Here is a 23381-nt window from a genome sequence, read left to right as displayed (position 1 = left end):
AGGTACCTTGCTCCAAATCACCAAAACTGTGTTTCTGGGCTTTTCTCACAACCCTGAGCCGAGAGTGGAAGGTGTCTGGGTTTTATCCCCTTAGCTCAGTGGACTTTGGCCCTTTCATACCCACCGCACTCTTCTCCAGGAGAAACCCCTCCTCCCAGACAATGTAGGCCTAGCGTGGAAACTTCCACTTACCTGCACCCAAGCTCCTTGGCGGGGCCCCAGCTCCTGGCACATTGTGGGGGCTGAGGACATATCTGTTAAGGGGGCGCAAGGGATACATAGGGGTTGGAGCCCCAGCCTCCAGGGGTTCCTGGTCAACCCCACTCCCCTGGATGGGGCCCGAGGCAAGACACAGCAGCACACCCATGGACTGGCGCCCTGGCCTCCAGGCACTTCCTCTCAGGGCATTCCTGTCTCTAGGGCGACAGCTGCTGCAGGCAGCACTAATGGGGGACCCTGGAGGGGACGCTCCTCCTGGGCGGCCCTGTCACGGGGCCAGTTGGACACAGTGTCCCCACCTGTGCTGCGGCTTCCAGCCTGGGGTGGGCATTGCGGCTGCCAGGGACATTCTTTCCCTGGGGGCGGGATACAGCTGCTGGACGATGGGGGGGGGGCGTCGAGGGAGGGCGTGGGAGCGTCAGCATTTGAGTCACACCGCAGCCAGACAGACAGATGTCGCCACGGACGGATGTGCTACCCCATATTCTCATCACACACGCACGCGGGCCCTCCCGCCCCATTACGAGCCACACACTGGCACTCCCGGCGCGGCCACGGCCAGCGGAGTTTGGGCAAATCCAATCCTGGGAGAGGCTGACATGACTGCGGACAATGAAGAAAATAGAGCAACCAAGGCAGACCCGGAAAAACGGTGCCTTTGTTGGTGGGAAAAGCCTCAGGTCCTGTTGCGTCTACCCTGGCTCAACCCGGGGACTGGAGAGACTGTCTTGGTCTTTCCTGGACCACGGAGCCTGCAGCCCAGAGCTCAGCCCAGTCAGCCTCACTGGCAGCCCCACGAGGCATGTGGTGGGAAAAACGTGGGATGGGGACCCAGGAAGTCTGGGTCTCCAGGTTCAGCCAGGACCAGCTGGGCGACCTCGGACCCGTCTTTGACTTTCCAGCTTTCTGGTCTGTGCGCAAAGGGCAGCTCCAAGGTCCTTTAGGCTTTGAAAATATGTGAAAGGGGATAGGGTGAGGTGAGCCGGGGTGAGGTGAGCCGGGGTGGGGTGAGCCAGGGTGGGGTGCCGTGGGGGATGGGAGCTTAGGGAGGGAACCCTCTGATTGTGGAGTCTGGGGGATCGGGGAGCCCGGCACAGACTACCCCTTGAAGATTTCCCAGAGAGAGGGGAGGACGGGCAGCACGGAGCCAGGGTGAGGGGGTGGAGGCAGTGTGGTTCCGGAGAATAAGTCTTGAAGGGAGGCCAGGAGGCCAGGCCCTCCCTCCAGTGGCTAAGAGGCCCCTCCCTGTGGCCAGCCTCCCCTCCCCACCCTCCCAGCCTGGCCTGGCTGAGCCACTCCAGCCATGCTTCCATCGGGCATGCCCCAGTCTGAGAACCGGGCTCCGAGGCTTGTGACAATGATCCAAAGAGACAGCGTGTGGAAGGGGCTAATGTCGGCAGGGCAATCATATTGCTGTCCTTACACCTATTAGTGCATGTCTCTCTGTCTGTCCTCAGCCAAGGCGGAGATTTTCCCAAGGTGAGGACGGTCATTTTGTCCAATCCTGTACCCTAAATACCACAGTGCTGGAGGTGTGGTAGGCGGCTCCACAGACTTCCCGATGGGGACCGGCTGGAGATTCTTCCTGCCTGGGGTCCCCCATCGCACCGCTCACCACTCCCTGTTATACTCCCCTTGGGCAAGTCAGGGAGCGTGGGCCCACACCAGCGTCCCTCTCCTGAAACAGTCACCCCAGAGCCCTGAACCCTGGTTCAGACTCTCTGCAGGTGGGTTCCAGAGACTCTCCAGGCATTCCTGGCCCTTAGGAGATTTGACCTTAGTGAAATACTGGAGATTTGACCTCAGTGAAACACTGCCCTCTCTCTTGGGACCCAGCCTCACCAGGATGAGGCTTGCGGACTCAGGTGAACTCATTGCAGACCCAGGACCATGTCGGGGCAGGCAGACTGGCAAGAAAAAGCACCACCATTCTCACCCCAGAGGGGAGAGAGGAGCTCCTGGCCTCAGGGCCTGCCCCTAGTTTCTACCCTGAGGGACGCAGTGTAGTCCTGCGGGGAAGGGTATCAGGATAAGAAGGATCTAGGAGCAGTCTGTGGGTTTCTATTTGCTGTTTCTTTGTTTTCTGAGCATTTCCTCTATCCAGGCACTTACAACCCTATATAAACATGATCTCCTTTTATCTTCACAGCAACTTTATGTCAGACACTGTCTCCACCACTGTTTTTTTTTTTTAAGATTTTATTATTTATTTGAGAGAGAGTGTGTGCATGAGCATAAGTGGCTGGGAGGGGCAGAGGGAGAGGGAGAAGCAGACTCCTCGCTGAGCAGGGAGCCCGATGCAGGACTCAATCCCAGGACCCTGAGATCATGACCTGAGCCAAAGGCAGATGCTTAACCGACTGAGCTCCCCCAGGAGCCCCTTCCATCACTGTTTTAAAGACAAACTCGCCAGGGCTCAGAAAGGTTAAACCCCATGCCTGGGACCACACAGTAAGTGTGGGACTTGGGACTCAAACCCACGGTCACCTGACATGAAAGTCTGTCGTGTCTCCACCATGGCAAGGGCAGTCCTGCTTTAGAGGGGTCGTGGTTCTTCGGCAATTTACCATCATATTTCCAATCATGTGCTTTGTTGATTCTGCCAGCAATCTAGCATGACAGGTGTTATCACCCCCATTTTGCAGGTGATCAATCTATGGCTCAGAGTGGACAAGTGGTTGTCCCAAGGTCACCCTTCCACGAAGTGGCAGCGTCAGGACCAGGACCCCAAACTGAGTTTAAATCATATCTTTCTTCTTCCTGCCAAGAATCTCATCCACAGAAAAGAGAGCAAGAAACAAGTTTCCCTGATAGAACTGCCTGGAGGATGAGGAAGAGGAGGAGGAGAAGGAAGGAAGGAAGGAAGGAAGGAAGGAAGGAAGGAAGGAAGGAAAGGATGGAGGAAGGGAGGAAGGGAGGAAGGGAGGAAGGAAGGAAGAGAGGAAGGGAGGAGGGAAGGAAGGAAGGAAGGGAGGGGAGGGAGGGAGGGGAGGGAAGGAGGGAGGGAGGGATGGAAGGAAATACCCCAAGGTTTCCATTTCATATAATTTACAGATTTTTCTGCCTTATCATGGCCCTCTGGACACAGCGTGTTTCTTCAGCCCTTCAAAATACGGTGCTGGAAGCTATAATATTTGGTTTCCTCATCAATGTACAATTGAGTTATTTCTTATCTCTATACAATGGCTCCTATGTACTTTGAATCCTTTTCAAAGACCATTATTCTGTATAACCCCCTCATTTTACGCTAGCTTAAAATGAGATTCACTAGACTTTCTCCAAAGAAAAGTATAGGAGGGAAGGCCTAAAGGTCCATAGAATTTTGCAACCTTGCCTTTTACACTTAATATATTTTAAATGTAATTCCAGAATGATACAGATCTGTTATTTTCTTTCTTTTTTTTTGGTAAATATTTTGTTTTAATTTTCAGTATATGTTAGATACAACAAAATGCAAAGATACTAAGCTTGATAAAATTTTACGTGTGTAGACACATATTTAACCACTACCTAGGTCAAGGTATTGAAATTTCCAGCACTCCAGAATGTTCCCTCATCTCTGTCCCAGTCAATACCACCCCCACCATAGGCAACTGTTCTGATCACTATCACCCTAGATTCATTTTGGCTGTTTTGGAATTTCATCTAAATGGAATCATACAGGGGCGCCCGGGTGGCTCAGTCTGTTGGGGGTCTGCATTCAGCTCAGGTCATGATCCTGGAGTCCCAGGGTCCCGGGATCAAGTCCTACATTGGGCTCCCTGCTCAGCTCAGGGCCTGCTTCTCCCTCTGCCTGCCGTTCCCCCTGCTTGTGCTCTCTCTCTCAAATAAATAAATAAAATCTTAAAACAAAAAATAAATGGACTCACACAGCATGTATTTTTTTTTTAATTTGGCCTTTTTCACTCAACATAATGTTTTTTTTGAGCTTCACCCGTGTAGTTGTAGTTCATTCTTTTTAATTGCTGTGTATATTTCTACCTTATAAGCATACCACCCTTTGTTACCCATTTTTCTGTTGACATATATTTAGAAATGCAGATTAAAGCCCCAAAGCAACACCTTTCCATATTCATTAGAAAAGCCCAAATGAGACAGGCTGACAATACTAAGTGTTGGTGAAGGTTGTGGGCGGGACAAGCAGGGCTCCCAGGCACTGGTGGTGGAGGTAAAACATGTTAGAACCTTCCCTGTTCAGCCACATCAACTCAGGTGGTACATACACATATCCTCTGAGCCAGCATCCCATCCTGGGTATATATCCAAGAGAAAGGTGGCTTATGTCTGCCAAAAGACATGTCCCAGAATGTTGATGGCAGCCTTGCTGATCATTCCACCGAGGTGCAAGTAGCTGCCAGGCTCTCTGCTGTGTGAATGTACCATCTCCCATTGGCTGGTATCCGTTGTAAGCAAGGCTGAGAGAAGTGTCCTTAGGCACACGCCTCGTGTGAACTTTCCATTATTTCTGAGGCTGTCTTTGCAGCAGTGGATTGCTGAGTCGGAAGCATGGACATCTTCAAGGTTGGAGAGCCACATGGCTAAGCTCTCCCCAGAAGAGTTGCACCAGCTTCCCCTCCCTCTGACCTCCTGTGCCCGTGGCTTTGAGGCTTTCACAAACTAGAAGTCACTCCCTGTTCAAATGCACGCCACCACCCCCTCCCGGGAGCCCAGAGAGCCAAGGTTTTCCGGCCTCCGGGCAGTGAGAGGAAGGAAGGTTTGGGGTAAACATGCTGGAAGCACAATGGCCACAGCTCTCAGGGCCAGGCCGCCGGGGCCACGGGGCCACGGGGCCACCAGCCTCCTTCCGCCAGCTGAGCCCAGGCTTATCGGTCGCCAGCTGAGCCCAGGCTTATCGGACCCGCCGTTGGGGCCACTGTGTCTGCTGGTGCTGGTGACGGCCCCTCCCCCCAGGCTGAGCACCAGAAGTAGGTGACCAGCTGCCACTGGCCCAGGAGCACTGACGAAGCCTTGTCCAACATGGAGCTTCAGTGGGTGAGTGCAGCACCCGGCACTCCCCCTCCTCCTCAGCCCTTCAGCTGGGCGCTGGCTTCTCTCTGAACCTCCAGATTTCCCTTCCCCAAATGCCCCAGGGGGTGTCTCCATGTGGAGGTAGGCAGGGGTGTGTGCAGGGACTTGGGGGAGGAAGTGAGAATGGCCCAAGTGTCCAGGCCCTCCGTCTTCTTTGAGATCAGGCAGGGTTTCCCCCCGTATCGGGGGGAGCCCCAAGAAGTCCCCAGCTTGGCCAGTGTCAGGGCCTGAACTGCCCCCATTGTCCCCCTGCCTTTGTGTTCAGTTCTGCCCCACCTGCCCATCCACCCAGGGAGTGGCAGTCGGCACAAGGAAAGGAGGGGATGAGACCCCTTCCTCCCAGCAGGGAAGGGGAAGGAAGGTTGCAGGAAGCCCACTTCCCCAGCTTCACAATTCAGCTGCCAGCTGCACGGGTCAGGCCAGCTGTTCCAGCCATTCCCACACAGTCAAGCCCTTTCCCCACGCCAGGGGGAGACCCAGTTCTCAATTTCCCCCAAGTTCTTTCCTGCCAAGGGTCCGGCCTGTGCCAACCCCCAGGGCAGAGACTGGGCGACTGCAGGGGACAGGGAGCTGGACACAGGCTCTGGAGCTGGCAGAGGCCCCAGCTTCCCTGAAGACGAAGGCCTAGGGAAGAGGTGACTATCTGGTCTCGGTTGCCACTTCTATAAGACAGGACTAACCATATGGGACTCCGAGAGGCCGGGCTCAGGGTGGGGGCCAAGGGAAGAGAGAAGGCAGGCCGAGCAGCTCCAACCATGGCCTGCCTCCCTGACCAGACTGGAGCCCCCAGCTCAGGCCCATGAGCTTCCCACTGTCTGCTCTGAGCTCCTGCGGCCAAGGACGACTCTGCTTGACCAGCTTCGCTCCCACCCCATCGACCCACACTTCAGCACCGGGTGCCCTCGGAGTTGTTGCAGGCCAGGCCTGCGTCTCTAGTCAGGTTCCTGCAAGCAGAGCCTGCAATGGGCCCCCCTGTGGGAAGGGTTAACGGGGAGGGCTCTCAGGAGCAGGGCAGTGAGGGGGAAGCAGGATGGGGAGGGGGTGGAACCAAAGCAAGGATGTGGCCTCTGGCTCCTGCTGGGTCCCAGGAATCCCAGGGGAGCTCTGCAGTGGGACGTGCACAGCAGCATTAGCCTGGCCTGTGCCGTCCTGGGTCAGGCCCTGGCTGCAGGCAGGACCCGGGGACCCAATGTCAGGGAGGGCTACCCCGGGTGGCTGGACAGCACTGGGCCTTAGCAGCCAAGCCTCCCAGCCCCCCTGGGGAAAGGGATCTGGGTGGGACCCCCGCAGCAGCCACACACCTACCCCCTTCCGGTGGGAAGCCCCCAGGCAGCCAGCTAGGTGCCAGCCACAGACTCACCACAGTGAATTGTCCTCCAGTCCCATCTGGGAAGCGCAAGATCCTGGTCTCCACGTGAGTTCATGGAGGCCCAGGGAAGAGGTCACGAAAGAGCAGTAGAGCCGGGGCCAGACCCAAGCCAACACCCTACTTCTAGAGCAGGGGCCTTGAACGGGGGGTCACAGGCCTGCACCTCCCCCTGAATTTCATGCTGACTGTGCCTAAGTGGGTATTTCAGGAAAGAGAATATCATGGCGTCTCAAAGGCAAGGAAACTAAGCATGGTTGCTGGCCCTCACCTGGTCATGCCCACCAACGTGTCGCTCACTGGGGGGTGTGACAGGAATTCTGGGCTCGGGAAATGCCTGGGGAAGCTGAGAGATGTTCCACACAGTCACCCACTCTGTCCTCCCCTCCTGGGCTTGGCGAGGGGCACTGCGCTGGCGCGGGGTCTGAGAGGACAAGTTGCTGCTTCCTCTCCTCATCTTGGGGTGGGGCTGGGCCAGGGTCATGGGGCTGAACCCCACAAGTTGTTAGAAGGCAGTACTCAAACCAGGCCACCACTTACACATCTGACACTTTGGTGCAAATTTTTAAAAGCACCCTCACCAGAGAGACAAACCACAAAAAATCCCCCCTCCAAGGCAGTGCATTTCAGAAACAGCGCCTCGGTCAGGGTGGGTCTGCCGGGCTCCCACCCCTCGTGCTTTGGTTCTGCAGGGCTTCTCCCTACCTCAACCAACCAGCACCGGGAGGCGAGCCCCCAGGGCACAAGCCCACCATCATCTCTGGGCTCCCAGGGACAGAGACTTGTTTCCAGGGTGAGAGAGAAAGCAGGAAAAGGCCAGAGTATGTGCTTTAAGGCTCAGAAATCCTGAACTAGGGCAGAGCTGGGGCAGCATGTCAATGAAGCTGCTGACAGATTCTGGGCCTCCAGCCAGCTGCACACCAGACCTGTGAGGGGGACCCGGGCCGCGCCAGGCTGGCAGGGCTGCAGGATTCAGGGCTGGGGAGCACACGGTGGTTGCCTGGCCACCATGGCCACGGGGGTACCCAGAAGGCCTGGGAGGCTAAGAGCCACGAGGGTCCCGGGATGCAGAAGCCTGCACCTCCGTTCAGTGCTGCAACATTGCTCCCCAAGCCTTGCAGGGAGCATCAGACTGGACCCCCAGCCTGGGTCAAGGACTGCTGAATTGATCATTAGCTCTGAGAAAGACTCCTCTCTCCAGCAAGGGCTCTGATCAATTAGATTTGCGGAATGTCTCCTATTCTAGCTCCTTGTGGTGACTCACAGGACACATTGACATAGCAAAGAACTTTCCAAGCAAAAATAACCTTTGCTCTGGAAACGGGGGTGGTGGTGGCGGCGGTGTGAGTGTGCATGGGAGTGCGACATTGTCCTTGTTTTATAAACGGGACTCTGAGAAGCTAAGGAATTTGCCTGATGTCATCACCACGGTCAGTGGCAGAGTGCCCACTCAGTCTCAGGGCTCTCCCACACATTGCCCCCACTCAACGCACCCTGGTCGCCTCCAGAACCAGGACTCTTGGCAACTCCTCCTGGCGGGGGCGGGGGGGGGGGAATGGTCTCAGGTAGGGCTCTGGCAGACTGCTTCCCACAGCCACCTCTCCCAGCTGGGCTTCTGTCTCTCCTTGCAGTCAGACCCCAGTCCTGCTGGAAACCAGGAGCCTCTTGCTTCCTGTCCAGCCCTTCGTAGTACAGAGCTGGCAGAACCCATCCTCCCAGCAGGGGTGCTCGGTGGCCCCCCATGCACCCAGATCCTCTCTCTCTGGTGCAGACTCTCAACCCTCCCTGTGCTCTGTCTCCCCTGAGGACATGGAGGGAGGGCTCTGGCTTCCAGATTCTATTCCTGCAGGTCGACATCGTCGGCATGACTCTCCGGGCATTAAGAAGTGGCTCATTCTTCCAGGCACGATGGTGGAACTGAAGACACCAGGGAACGCTCAGCGGGAGAGGTGCTGGAGGCTGCACGATCATCCTTGAGTAGGGCTTTAGGACCAGCAAGTTCCAGAATTCAGGCTGCTTTCCTGGAGCCCCATCAAATCCCTGCTCCCTGCTCCTAAGGCTGGGGCAAGAGTGCCTCCCTTTCACGGGAATTTCAAAGAAATTCCCCTGCAATGCCAAACCCTCCCTCAGTGCCCACCTGGTTTGAAGGGCTCTAACGAAGAAGCCCCTGCATTCCTGCCCCCCAGGGAGCTCCTGGAGCTAGTGTCACGTGAGTCCTGGGGCGCCACCCGACGCAAAGCATTTCTGAGTCCTCAGAGCTCGCACGAAGACAAGTGAAAGTGTCGTGTTCACTTTTCTCTGGCTAAATCTAATTAAGACGCAACACTAGCTTCCTCCGGAGTCTGCCGCCTGCCATCAGGCAGTTCCGGGGAAAGACTTGGTGAAAACTGGCTTGGCCGCGGCAGGATGCGCTCACGTGGTATCCCATTCTCTCTGGACTCTTATTTCAGCACCAAATCAATGTTTTCCTGCGAGATGCGTGGATGATAAGCTTCTATTTCCCAGTGAAGCTTATGAACTGAAGACTCTCCCCTTCAGTACACCCCCCCATTGTGGGGGGCTCTATATGCACCTGTCGGCTCTTTCTTACTCCCTCAACAGCCCAGCCAAAAGGAGGTAAGCAGGCAATCAGAATCAGAACGCCATTAGAGTGAGCACGGCATAGAGAGAGCAACAACTCATTGTCCAGGGAAGCAGGCTGGCGGCACGTGGGAAGTCGGCTGGGACCCAAGTGGCCAGGCAGGAATGACCTTAGACAATAACCCTCCAAAGTGGGGAGGAGGTCTGGCATCTCGGGTTGGCAGAATAATTGTGCCAGGTGCTTCTCTTTGTGCTTTATGCTTATTTAATCTTTTCAACATCTACTGTTCTTATCCCCATTTTACAGATGAAGTAACGGAGGCACAGAGAGTAGGTAACTCTCCTAGAGTCATACAACTGGTGTGTGGTAGAGTTAGGATTCGAACCCAGGCAGTCTGGTTCCAGAGTCCATGTGCCAGACCACCACACCACACCTCACTCTCAGGGACGAAGGTCCAGTTACTGGAGATTGAGGTTACTATGGCTGTGCAACTCCAAAAGCTAGAGGCTTAAAACATGCCCAGCCATCTGTCTAGCCCACGAGTCTACAGTCTGGGCAGGGCGTGGTGGGAAAGGATCAGGTGCTGCTCTACCGGATGGACGCTGGGGCAGCTCATCGGGGGCCAGAAGGACCCCCTGGCACGATGACTCACATGGTTAGCAAGTGAGAGCTGGCTGTGCCTGGGAGGTCAGCCAGACGGAGAGCCGGGGGCCGTGTTCCTCTCCACACGGGCCCCTCCACGGCCGCCCAGGCTTCCTCACAGCACGGTGGCTGCATTCCAAGAGTGAGAGTTGCAGGAGACTGGAAGCGGAAACTGACAGTTTCTTTCTTTCCTTCTTTCTTTCTTTTATTTAAAGATTTTATTTATTTATTTGTCAGAGAGAGTGAGAGCAAGAGAGAAAGCACACAAGCTGGGGGAGTGGCTGGCAGAGGGAGAAGCAGGCTCCCTGCTGAGCAAGAAGCCCAATGTAGGGCTCTATCCCAGGACCCCAAGATCATGACCTGAGCCGAAGACAGATGCTTAACCGACTCAGCCACCCAGGTGCCCCAGTTTCTTAAAGCCTAGACCCAGAAACTGTCATGGCCTCACTTCCACCATGGTCTGTTGGCTGAAGCAACCATCCATCCATCCCAGGTTCAAGAGGAGGGGATATAAACCTCACCTCCAAATGGAAGGAGTGTCAGAACTTTGGGATCTTGTTTTAAAACTGCCACTTCGGGCCTGGCATCCGCAGGAAGGACTGGATCCTAGGAATGAAAGAGCTGCCGACTGTTAGCTCTTGCTCAGGGCAGATCAGAGGGAAGGGGAATGAACCATCACACATGGACCAGTGAAGTCTCCAGGGTGCACCAGCTCTTGGCCCTCCTGGGCATATCTCAACCTACCTCTGTGACAACCCTTGGACACACATTTTCTCACCGCTCATTATAGATGAGCACTCTAAGGCTCAGAGAGGGTGTTGCCTTATCCAAGGTCACACAGCTGCATAGTGTCAGAGCTTCTCTGATTCCAGAGCTGAACTCTTAGCTCCTCAGGTAGGCATGCCCCCAGATGAGGAACAGGGCTGGCTGGCTTCAGAAGTATGATGAGTTCAGCTAGGAAGTGGTGGGAGGGCAAGGGGCCAGGCTATCACTCCTCACCCACTCACCTCCTCCAGAAGGCCTGCCAGATCAGGGCAGGCCTCCAAAACACCCCATCCCAAGGCATCCTCTCCTTCTGGTGCCTCTTCTCAGGCTGGGACGTGTACAGACCTTCCTCCTGGCCCTGCCTCCCAAGCTGTTTCTCAACCCTGGCCAGTTCCCGAAATCCTCCCTGTACTTCCTAGAAACTTTCCCAGAGGCATTCTCTCAGTTCCACCTATCTCTGCCATAAGCTGGGAATAGTTACCAGCACAAGGCCTTCAATTTTTTTAAATACAATTTTTATTTTAGAATACTTTTAGATGCAGAAAAAGTGTGACGATAATACCGAGTTCCCCTATTCTCCACACCCAACTTCCCCTGTTACTATCATCTTAGGTTGGGGAGGGACATGTGTCACGAGGAAGAACCCCATACTGATACGTTATTATTAGCCTTACAACATTGCCGATGTTACTGCTAAAGTCTAAGTCCATACTTTCTTCAGATTTCCTTAGTGGTTTTTTTCCCCTTAATATCCTTTTTCTTCTCCGGGACACCACGTTATATTTAGATGTTCTGTCTCCCTAGGCTCCTCCTGGCTGTGACAGGTCCTCAGACTTGCCTTGCTTTTGACCATCGGGACAGTTTTGAACGTACTTGTCAGGCACGTTGTAGGATGCCCGTCTGATATCGGATGCAGGATGCTCGGGCTTGTCCCGTCCCACATTAGACTGGAGTTACAGGTCTGGAAAGGAGGACCACAGAGGTAAAGTGCCATTTTCATCCCGTTATACCCAGAGTACGTTCTACCAATATTACTTACCAGGCCGTGCCTGCCATGGTCACCTGGCTGAGGCGGTGTTTCCAGACCGCACTGTTTGGAAGGAAGTCATGCCTAGTCCCTGTTTAAGGAGCGGGGCGCTATGCTCTTCCTTGAGGACAAAGTGTCTCATCAAGCACTTGGAATTCCTCTACACCTGAATTTTGTCTCGTCTCCCTCATTTACATATTTAACATCTGCTCGTGAATATTTATTTTATACTTTGGGTAATAATCAGATACTACGTATTGATTTCGTTGTTCAAATTGTCCCAGCTTTGGTCACTGGAGCTCTTTCAATTGGCTCCCAAGTCCCTTTGACTTACTCGATCTTTTTTTTTTTACCTTAAAGGTGCTCCAGGTTGTCTTGTGTATGTCCTGCCCCCATCCTGGAATCAGCCACCTCTGCAAGGAGCCCTGGTTCATTCATCGGAGAATGGTATCAGAAACCAAGATCTGGGCATGAAGAGTGCTTGTTGCTCCTGGGGTGTCCTTGCTTCCAGGCCCTCCCAGCTGATAGAACAAGGAAATACACGTGCGCCCGCTAACCTGTGTGTCCCTCGAACTGTCAAATATACGCAAATCTATAAATACTTCTATGTGCAACCACCTGTGTCTATACTAAGGGGAACCTGAGTTTACACTAATGTCCCCAACTCCGATTCATTATCACGAGGGTCATTCTAGCCTTCTCCCTCTGCTTGTCTGTAACCTGCTACCCACTCCTTCGGTGAGAGACGCGGCTCCTACCACCCACCATCCATTTGCCTACTTGTCCATTTCCAATATATGTGAAACCACAAATGCTTTTGTATTCCATTCCGTGACTTATGGTGGTGTTTTTCAAACTAGTTTGAGACCCAATGGGTCATGACTTAACAACCTATTTTTTTTTAATTTTTAAAAATAAATCTCTCTCTCTCTCTCTCTCTCTTTTTTTTTTTTTTTTTGAGAGAGAGAGAGTGGGGGGGGCAGGGAGGGGCAAAGGGAGTGGGAGAGAGAGACGCTTAGGCAGGCTCCACGCCCAGCATGGAGCCCGACACAGGGTTCAGTCTCACGACCCTGAGTTAAGGACCTGAGCCGGAACCAAGCGTTGGATGCTTAACCGGCTGAGCCACCCAGGTGCTCCGACTTACAAAAACAGAATGAAAGAATGTAAGATAGAATAGGTCGATGCATTCAACAAAATAAGGGAAGTATAAACTTTTGGTTCAATCAGATGTGTGGGTAATGGGTCAACATGAAAAGATATTGATCTGAAAAGCCTGGAAGGTGCGAGCTGACACAGCGTATTGACGTCCTTACTTCATTTTATCTTTACTGTAACCCTACAAGGAGTGGTGATTATTATCCCTGCTTTCCAAGTGAGGAAGCTGAGGCCCAGAGAGCTCCAATGGTGCACTCACAGTCTCCCAGTTAGTGAGGGTCAGGTTATGAAGAAAACTCCTGGCTCCCAGACTCCGCTGGGGTTTCCTACACTTGATCCTGAACAAGACTGTGGCACTTGTCTCCTTCCAAAGTCCACAGCAACATGGCCCGAGGGAAGGAGGTCCAGGGTAGAGAGTACCTGGGTCCCTAAACCTGGCCAGCCCCACTTCGGTTTGGCGGAATGAGGGGTTGTTCACCATCCACCAACCGTTGCCCCCACCCCCAGAAGCCGAGTCAGTGAGAGTTCAGCCAGGACCAGGCTCTACCAGCATGGGCAATTCAGGTGGGGGGGTGAGCAGGTGGGAGAGGCTGAGAAAGGTCACACAGGCCTCCTCCCTCCAGGCAGATGACACACACACTGCCCGCACCATACTTCGCACACACACTCACAAAAGCACGTTCTCGCTGGGGCTCCAGACTCCCTCAGGGCCCTAGTTCCCAGCTGTGAGCAACTGTGGGTCCTACAGTATGTCCATCTGTCCTGCGTCTACTCCCCAGGTTCTCCTGCTTTGGTTGAGACCAACCGGAGCCCACTGGGGGCATTTTCCTTTTCTTTTTTCTTATCCCCCTGATCTGAATACCCACAACACTCTGTTGTCCTGTGATTTATGAGCTCACAAAACTCACTAATCCTTTTTCCTCAATTACCTGGGTGTCAAGAAGACCTTGGTTTCTCTGCAGACAGGAGGGCCCTCCTTTTCCCTTCAACACAGACCATCGGCCCTGGCCAGGATCCCTCCTACAAGGCGGTGTGGTTTATTTGAGATCTGTTCGTTCAAAGGTCACCATTGTTAAGAAATCCCTAACAGCGGTGAGGAAGAGGCAAGAGAATGAGGGACAGTAGTAACTTTTCTGTAGCATACATCCTCCAGACAGCCCCTTCCCAGCCACCGTCGCCTGGTGACCTGGGTACCTCCAGCAGGTGACAGTGGGTCTTAGCATCTCCCAGTGATGGGGGCCTGAAGGCACCAGGGAGAGTCCCCTGGCATCTATGGCAGGAACTTGTCAGCAAGCCCTGTCACCCCCTTGGAGTGAAAGCGCTCTGACCTCACTTCAAGTCTCTGCTCAAGTGTTACCAACTCAGGGAGGCCTGCTCTGCTCCCCTCCTCTCCCAGCTCCCAACACACCTTCCCGGTTTAGCATTTTTCCATAGCCCTTCCTACCATCTGACAGCTATCTGTTTCCCTTATCTGTTTACCCGCAGCCTCCCCCAACAGCATGGAGCACAAGATCTTTATTTTATTCATGGCTTTCTCCCTCATGGTCTAGAACAGTTTCTGGCCCGTAGTAAGCACTCAGTAAATGTTTGTCGAATGAACGAATGAATGAATTTCTTGGGCCTTAAAGTGGCCAAAAAGACTCATTCTGTGGCCTGCCCAGAACGCTCTGGACATGTGCTCCCAATAAATTCTAGAAGAGCCCTTGTCCAGACTGGCTGGTCCAGGTGCATGCCCAGGACAACCTAGACCCTCTCCGTGGCCAACCCCACTGGGGCTGGTGGCTGTCCCCAAGGCTGGGACTGCTTCAGAGTTGCTCTGTCTTTGTGGCCTGGCCACAGGACACCATGAGCTGGGCACCCTGGGTCCACTCAGCACCCCCTCCTCACAGGCTGCTGTAGCAGCCCCACCACACCTTCCCTGGCCCAGCGCTGGACATGTCCCTAGCTTCTCACTGTCTTGGAGCTGCCTTGCACCAGAAAGAGCCCAGAACTCCCCCCCCCACCAAACCAAGCAAGAGTCATGGCTTGGGCCCAGAGCATCCTTGGTCCCCTTACCCTTAAAAGGGCCAGGACCGCAGGGTCCCCAGGAAAGAGAGAAGGGAAGGCCTTAAGGCACCCTGTCACCCTGAATGGACCCAAGGTGAGCCGGCATGTTGAACCCTGGAATGGGGGAGATACAGGGAGCAGAGAGACAGCCAGAAGTCCTCCGAGAGGACAGGCAGAGGAGCGCAGAAGGGGAGACAGAGAGAAGACGGAGGGGGAGCCGGAGAAAGGACCAGAGAGACACAGTCCGGGAGCCAGGCCCTGACGACAGGCGGAGAGAGCCAGGGGACAGGACGAGAGGAAGACGCCGCAGCGAGGGGGCGGCGGCGGGGCGCGGGCCGGCGGCTGAATCGCCCTCTGTTCTGGAGCCGCACTGAGGGGCTTTCTTCGCAGCCGTGGGAAAGCGGTGGGCGAGCGCGCGCCGCGGCCATGTGGACGGTAATTAGCCGGATTAGGGCGGGAGCCCCGCGGCCCGGGCGGCCGGCCCGGGAACAAAAGGCCCCTCTTTGCCCGCACGAACGCGGGGTCGCAGGGTCAGCGGGCAGTGTCCCCCCGAGGGGCGAGGGGCCGCGCGTCCAGAGAATGGGGCCTCTGTGCACCTGGCGGGCCGACTTTGGGGTCCGGCCTCGGGTGCGGGAGGAGAGCAGGGAGGCAGAGGGGAGAGGCCAGAGGCAGCGAGACTCCGCAGAGGGCAGGGAGCTGACGGGCCTCAGTAGTAAGAGTACCGCGGACGTGGGGAACATTTATTGAGCGCTTACTGTGTACCAGCTGTATGCCAGGACAGCATCACATCATTTCCTCTGGCTAAGAACGCTGGAGGCGGAGGCTGCAATGCCCTGACTTTACACACAGGAGCAGTGGGTGCAGAGAGAGTGACTTGCCCAAGATCACACAGTCGGAAGTAGTGCCTCACGCATGTGCTGGCCCTGAGTGGGCACTCAACAAGTATGAGTTGAATGAATGAATGAATGACAAAGTTGGCCCTGACCTTAGCCCTGTGGTCGCCCTCCACCTGAGAGATTGGGGAAGTGGGGATGCCCAGCCTGACCCGGAGGTCCACTCCCTTCAGGGAAGCTGTTCTGGGAGATTCATGCATGCATGCCTCAGGACTGACACCCCCACCCACCCCAGGCAGTGCATGAGACTGGTCACTAAAGTCAGGAATTCAACTAATGGAAAATGGTGACCATTTGGCTTCCTCTCCGGTAGCCCCAGCAGAACTGTACCTTCCTCAGGGATCTACACCTGCACCCCCCTGCCCCAGACTCCTGCAATGCTCAGGGCAGCATGTGGGGCTGGTAGTGACCCTTGGGGACAGGAAGAGAAGGACTTGGAACCTTCCCCTGCCACCTTGCTCTCGCTAGCCACTCCAGAGAGTCAAAAATTCTCCAGTTTTAAATGAAAAGCACTCTCCGGGGGTGGGTCTCGCGCTCCAGCTGACCAAACATCTCTCCTCACGGAGATGCCATCAGAGACACACTGTCCTGTCCACAGCTGCTGGCAGCGGATGGGAATGGAAGATGTGGACATTTGGGCCTGGGGTGAGGCATTAAGGGCGGTGGGGACCATGGCAAAGTCTGCCTATTGTGGCCATGACTGCTTACTCTGGCCCATGAATGGCTTATGGGCCAAACTGGTCAGGCCTGAGCTTTTCAAGAGAAATAAATTCAGCTTTTTAGGTGGGCTTTCCAAGTTTTAAAGTATGCTGGGGGCCACACTAACATAGGTGGGGTCCAGATTCAGCCCATGGCTTGGCATTTCACAACCTCCTTCCTAGAGATAGCCCTGGAGATGCTCCTGGTACTCTGAGCCTCAGGAAGAAGGAATACCCCGTCCCCTCCCCCAAGCCCCTCTCCCTCCAGCTTCTCCAGGGTCAGCGACTGAGGAAGGGGTTAGGGATGGGTATTGGAGGCTGCCCAGCGCTGCCCAAATCCCTGTGTCCTGCACCAGGCTGTCCCCATGATGGAGAGGGCTGAGGCAGGAAGTCTGCAGGTCATTGAGATCTGGGTGACCAGGCACATGGCCAGGAGACAGAGGTTGTCACACCCAGCTCGGCTGGGGGAAGCCCAGAGAACCATTAAATGAGAGTTTTCTCCTGGGACAGCAGCACTTGGAGCCTGAAAGCTGCCGGCCTAGAGGGAGGAAACGCCTGCTTCTGTCCAGCTCTTCGTCATATCCCCACCGCCATTCACCCTGACGAACTCCCTGTCGAGTATGGGAGTACTGGTAGCCCACTTCTCAGAGGAAGAAACTGAGGCGCAGAGGCTGGAGTATTTGTCTGAAGGGAGTAGAGAATGAGCATCTGAGAGGCGGAGCTTAAAGGGGCTCCAAGTATGAGCTTTGTTTGAAATGTTGTGTTTCCTTAAAAATTAATGTGAAGGATGCATCCTGCTTCATAACACACACACGGCTATTTTGACAGAAACACGGTTGTTTTTCCCCCGTAATCTGGTAAAGCTGACCTCGGGAGGACGGTCTGCGTTTACCTTGTGGCATCTCAAACCCCCGGCACCTCACCGTGCCGTCTCTATCCACAAGATAGAGAAGCCCCCCAAAGACAGCTCACGACCAAGTAGACCTGAACCCGGGACCCTGACTTTCTCGGGGGGCATGGTAGGCATAAAGGAGGTCTGGTTGCTGTTCATGTGTCTCCTCAGTTGCCCATTTCTACCGCATGGAAAACCAAGGCGAGGGGTCTCTCCTGCCTCCTTGGGGCGGGCACAGCTGTGGCTCAGAGCTGAGGCCCTGAGGCCCTTTGTGCAGCTGCGGGTCCCGGCACCCACGACGCCGGGATGCAGTCTCCTCTTTCCTCCTCCCTCAGCTGCACCGGTGTTCTCTCCTTTCCACAGACCAAAACTTCTGCCGTAGCAGCTTCTGCCTCTCGCGCCTGACAGGGGCAGGCCTGGGTGGCAAAGCGCTCCCAACCCCGGGGCTGAGGTGTGGGGAGGGCCCGTGCCCCCCCCCCCCAGGAACAGCTAAGAGGTGACCACTCTCACTCTGCGCCCGTAAGTGTTCGAGTCAGGGAGCCGGAGGCCACAGGGGTGGCAGCCAGAGAAAGAGGGGTTCGTTCCAGGACACCTCCCTCAGGGGGCATGGGACAGTTCCACAGGGCTGAAGGATGGCCTGAGCCCAGTGAAGGAGCTCCAGAACCAGAAATGGGAAGAACTTCCTCCTTTCCCAGGAGTACCCAGCACTGGACCTCGCCAGCCCAGTGGAGTGCTCTGGGGGTGCCGGGGGGGCTCTTCGACCTCTTCCCCAACACCCACCCACCTTTCCCCTCGGGAAGCTGATGGGGGTTTCAGAGACCAGAACACCTAGGCATGGAAGTGCTTGCTACCCCCACCCCCACCATTAGATTGGTGGACACGCTTAGTATCCTTAGAAGGGTACTCAAAAGAACCCCCCAGTTTCGGTGAGAAAGCCCTATGAGAAATGTGGGAAGCGTCTGGCATTCTACAGTCCCTGATCAAATTTCTGAGCTCTGTCTTCCCAGCCAGGCCCGAACACTGAGGTCACCAGAGCCCCTCTCTTCACCTTTTGCCCCCACATCTCACATAACCAGCTCAGGGCCTCAAGTTCCCCTTCAGGAAGCCCAAGGCAGTGGCTCAGCCCCCTCCACCAGTGGGAAAGGAAGATTTTCATTCCAAGGCTTCTGGCTAATTGCATTGGCCTCTTATTGGAGCCTCTTTCCTTGAGGAAAACTGAATTCTCACAAGTGTCTCCCCTCCCTCCCCCCACCCCAACTCATCTTCTGGGTCACAAACACGGATGTAAGTCTCCCAGCCTAGACGCTCAGGATGGCCAACTGCAGCATGGGTGGCGAGACGGGCCTGGACCTCAGCAGGGGCTGCACAGAGAAACCTGCTCTACCCATTGGTGAATTTGACATCGTGGTTCTGGACACACCATGGAAAGTAAGCAGTGAGCTTAGGGCCTGATCCAGGTGGCCTTCATGGGCCACTGATGGCGTGGGGGGGAGGGGGGGCACCTTATGCACAGCCTCGGCAGCTGCCTCCTTTGTGATAAGACCTGGGGGAGGAGGGGTCCATGTCCAAAGACAGGGCGGTCCTCAGGGAACAGGCCTGGAAGCCCATGGCAGCATGGAGAGAGCTTCCTATCCGGCCTGGGCCTGGCCCCTTCACCATGTTTGCTGGGGATGAAGATGTGGGGGGAGAATTCTCAAATTTGCCATCCATCCAAGTTGGGCAGCATAGGAAATACACTGAATAATAAAAATCCAGAAAGTTTGGTCAGGCCAGGTGGAAAGGACACACTGAAGAGGTGAGTATCAAGAGAGTTTAATGTCAGGATCTGCTTTGGGGGCCCAAGAACCCTCCTGCCTCAGTGCAGGCGGAAAAACGGAAGGATTGTGCGTATTCAGCTCAGTGCCAGTCAGCTGGGTGATGAATTTCAGCAAGACGGTGGTGTGATCTTAAGGTGCGTTAAGGAAAGGCTTGCTGTGGCATTTCCTTGTCTCATAAAACCCATCTAGGAATTTCTTGTTAGTCCGCTCACGTCAAAAACCTTTAGGGCGTGCTTAAAAATTCAGATTCCCAGGCACACCCCAGATTGCTCAGTCAGACTCTATAGGGATGGAGACCAGGATATGCATTTTCAACAACCTCCCCGGTGATTTTGTAGAATATTTTAATCCCTGCCTCCCTCTTCAGCCCAGCATGGGCTCTCGGTCAGGACTGGCCTACCTCTTAGCAAGTAGGGGGACCCCTCCCCAGCCAAACTTCCCACTATGCTAGCAATTCCACTAGCAGAGCTTTGCTCCTTTGGTTTAGGACCCTGCCCCTACAAAAGGCCTTGTCAGTGACGATTTTAAAAGATAAAGACAGCTGGTTTATAGCAAAATTGTGGTGGGGGCACTGGGTGGGGACAGAGGCTGAACTTCCAGACAAAGAACAAGGCTTCATCAAACTGCTGGAGGGTCACGGTCCAGCTCAGCCTGAAGCTGTAGAGAGACTGAGAAATAAGCCATTTGTTCCTCGCTGGCGTGGGAAGCGCTCCGGCTTTGGAGAAGCAGCCTGACCTGAGTGTAAAACCCGCACGGGCCCTTAGCAGCTGTGTGACCCCGAGCATTGACTTCAACTTCTCTGAGGCTCCGATTCCCTCCCAAGATAGTGATGCATTCCTCACCCCGCTGCTCTGAGTGGACGAAGGACGTATGTTACCGTGTGTATGTGAAGGTATGCGTGTTGCTTGTCGTATGCACGAATGGGTGAAATAGTAGATGGATGGATGGGTGGATGGATGGACGGACGGACAGACAGATGGATGGCCTCTGAATTTTGTTCTTACTTACCAGCCATCAGCCTCTGCCTCTGAATCGATTCTCAGTGGTTTCCCCACCCAGCATCATTCCCTGATGTCTCACAGATGTCTTGATTTGGGGTCCAAGTCATGCCTCCTAGGAAAACCCCTCTCCTTCTCCTGCCGCCTCCCCCCAGATGTCTTGCTCTCAGCCCCTGTCCAACTGCCGAGGCCTTCTTAGGGCGTTGGGTCTCAAATTCACGACCTTTCACAGGTTCCCCCAAGAGAGCGTGCTACCGATTCCAGCTCAGTTCACCTTTCTGGCCGGCCTCCAGGAACAGCCCACCTTCGGGCTGGCTGGGACTTGTAGGAAAAAATCGGCCGCATGCAGCACAAAGCTTGCTCTCCTGGAACTTGGACTCAGGGAGGAAAAGTAGGAGACAGTTGGAAGGTGAGAACTGCTAAGGGGAAAGAGTCCTTCCAGCCAGCAGAATTAGGGAAGACTTCATGGAGGCATACATTTGGATCTTAAAGGATGCATAAATCTGGACATGTCAGGTTGGGGAAAGAGCATTCCAAAGACATGGACCAGCCTATGAGAAGGGCAGAGAGGGCAGAGGTGGGGAGGCCCTGCCTGGCAGGAGCACAGGGGGAGGTGGACGAGGGGATCTGAGCCACTGGATGGGGGAAGGCGTTGTGCAAGGCTGTGAAAGCCAGACCGAGGTGTCTACTCAACTCCCCACTTGTGAATCCAGGCAGAAGCAGGGGCTGTGATCTGGGTGTGACCCCTCTTCTTCTCCCCTCTAGGCTCCAACCACAGCCTCTTTCTGTACGCTGCTCTATGCTATCCTAGCAGGCCTCTGTGTGCTCTGGGGCCTGCTGGGCCACCCCTTCTGACCCTGCCCATCCCTCCTCCCAAAGGAGCGAGTGGCGGAGTTCAGGGCTTGTGTGGGCTGTTGGGGGTCTCCTGATGCCCACGCAAGGGTGAGGAGCTTCTCGGCCCCAGACACAGACAGCTGCTCTTTTGGTTCTAGGTCACCCCGCTCCTCCCCTCCCCTGCAGCCTGTAAGTGGCAGGTCTCACCCCTGTACTTTCCCCCAGCTAATCCAAGCCACACAGAGAGCAGCAGCCTGCCAGCGGGTCTTGTTTCACTGGAATGTTGGCATCAAACCTGAGATCGGAAATGAACTCATTATCTGATTGTTTTTATTTATGAAAATGTAACTGCTCTGGGAGAGGTCTTTCTTGAACAGTCTTCCGAGTGGATGAGTAATTCTCTCCCCTTCATATACACATGCTCAGACACATAGGTTCAGGCGCAGACACACACACAGAGACTCAGGATTCAGGAACCCTCCCCCCAGACACACACACACACACACGTGCACACGCGCACATGCCCAGCCTCTCTTCTTCCTGGAGAACTGCAAAATAGAGAATACCTAATTCCACAGCCCCAAGTCGTCACACTGTGAACCACACCTGCTACTGGTTGAGAACACGTCATCTGGAACCTAACAGTGCAGATGGCCATTGTCAGCTCGCAGGAGGCCAGGGCAGCCCTTCTTCTGACCTGCTAAGGCCTCAGCAGATGCCCGAAGCCATCCCACCAGCCTTGCTAACCTCAGCCCTAATGTGATATTCTGGCCAAGAAAGCCTGAGGTGGTTATGCCAGGCAAACGGTTTTCCAGGAATGTTCTCTGGGGGCTGCCCCCGCTCACCCACGGACGGCTCAGCAGCAGGTCCTGGCACAGGGTCTTGGGCAATGCCAGCCCCCAGGCTCTGTCCGTCTCTCCTTCAGCCCATGGCTATGACTCAGGCGATGCAAGGCCTGTGAATGTCTCCCTGGGAGGAAACTGGGCCAGAGGCAAGGCGGGTAGGCAGGCAGGGGTGGAAAGCCTTGAGTCTGCTTGAGTCTGATCTCAGGGTGGAGCACTCAGCAGCACCTTGACCCTGACCCTAAGTGTCCCTAAATGCCTCCCCCATAGAGAAGGCAGCCTGCTGTGGACATCAAGAGCTCTGGGCTGGAGTGAGGCCCACCTGGGTTGACAACCCTCCTGGCCACATACTGCCCATGTGACTTTGGACAGGTCGCTGACCCTGGAGCTTGATTTCTCCTGGCATCTGGGTATTGCAATCACATCCTTCCTGCCTGGCTGCCCCAGGCCCCACCCTCTCCTGACCGCCTTTCCAGCCCCCAAAGGAGAGCCCACAATGCCCTCTGTAGCACTGCAGTCTTTTTCATGTAACTCTTCAAAGGTCAGAGCCTTCCAGGATGGCTCGTCCAGTTCCTCACCCCTGGCAGTGTGTAAGATCTTCCCAAGAAACTGGGAGGGCACTGGAAGGAGGGACAACCTATTTTGCTAACACTACTGTGTCCCAAGGCCTAGCCACTGGGAAAGAAGGACTGTGACCTCTCAAAACTCTCAAAAACCACCCAGCAAGTCTGCTCCTGGCTACCTACCCGGGAGAATCGTGGGCACGTGTCTATGATACATACGCATGTGAGTGCTTGGTTCACAGCACCTCACACTGGACAGTAGGACAATGCGTGGTGTGCTTATGCCGCGGAACACGGTCACAGTGCGAAAACGCAACACAGAACTTTTGCCACTCACAGCAGCATGCACGGACCTCCCAGGCATTGAGTAAAATAGGCCAGACACCAAAAGACTTATGGTACCATTGGTAGAAGAGGAAGAACGGGCTAACTGAATATACAGTGATAGAGGGTAGACTACGGGTCACTTCTAGGGCTGGTATGTACTGAAGAGGGGCACGAGAGACCTTCCGTGGCGCTGGAATGTTCAATATCTCGATCTGGTGGTTTCATGGGCACAGGCACGTATGGGGCAATCCATCCAGCTGTTCACCTAAGCTCTGTTGACTCTAGAAGGAGGCGTTCTGAAGGGAGCTCACGGGGTTTCCACGAGGAAGGTCAGGGAACAGGAATAGCATGAAGCCAATAGTGGAAAAGAGAAGGCCTAGAGCATTCTCCCCGAAGAAACTGAATGACTTGACCAGGGACGCGTTGCCATCAAGGAATGGGTAGGGACCTGACCCTCCAGCTGACCCCACATGTGCCAGGCCAGGTCAGGGTACCTTTCCATGGGTTTCTGCACAGGGTTAATGCCAGTGCACTTGGCTTAGGACTCAAGGTGGAGGCGGATCTCGGATCATCTATCTTCCCCACGTTTCTTCCTTTCCCATAGCTTTGGAGCAAAGAGGAGTGACCTGGTAGGTTCAGTAAAGACAGCCTGCCAAACCTCGGGCAGCTCTGGACACGTCTGCCACAT

General features: G+C 54.9%; 1 long non-coding RNA gene across 3 annotated transcripts; it reads left to right on the top strand.

The window, feature by feature from the left end:
- The first annotated feature begins 4899 nt into the window (after positions 1–4899).
- Positions 4900–12436, top strand: LOC103671207. Of its 3 annotated transcripts, none has more exons than XR_570773.2 (4): positions 4900–5211; positions 8517–9229; positions 11406–11583; positions 11989–12436. It is a non-coding gene; the product is annotated as an uncharacterized LOC103671207 (long non-coding RNA). The 3 variants fall into 3 exon arrangements; XR_005833001.1 differs by having other exon boundaries at positions 8463–9229; XR_005833002.1 differs by lacking the exon at positions 4900–5211 and adding an exon at positions 5308–5882.
- The last annotated feature ends 10945 nt before the right edge of the window (positions 12437–23381 follow it).

This window comes from Ursus maritimus, unplaced genomic scaffold (genome assembly GCF_017311325.1).
Source record: "Ursus maritimus isolate PB19 unplaced genomic scaffold, ASM1731132v1 scaffold_6, whole genome shotgun sequence".
Classification (NCBI taxonomy): Eukaryota; Metazoa; Chordata; class Mammalia; order Carnivora; family Ursidae; genus Ursus; species Ursus maritimus.
The sequence above is the reverse complement of the archived record's forward strand: the minus strand, read 5'-3'. Positions and strand labels throughout refer to the sequence as shown.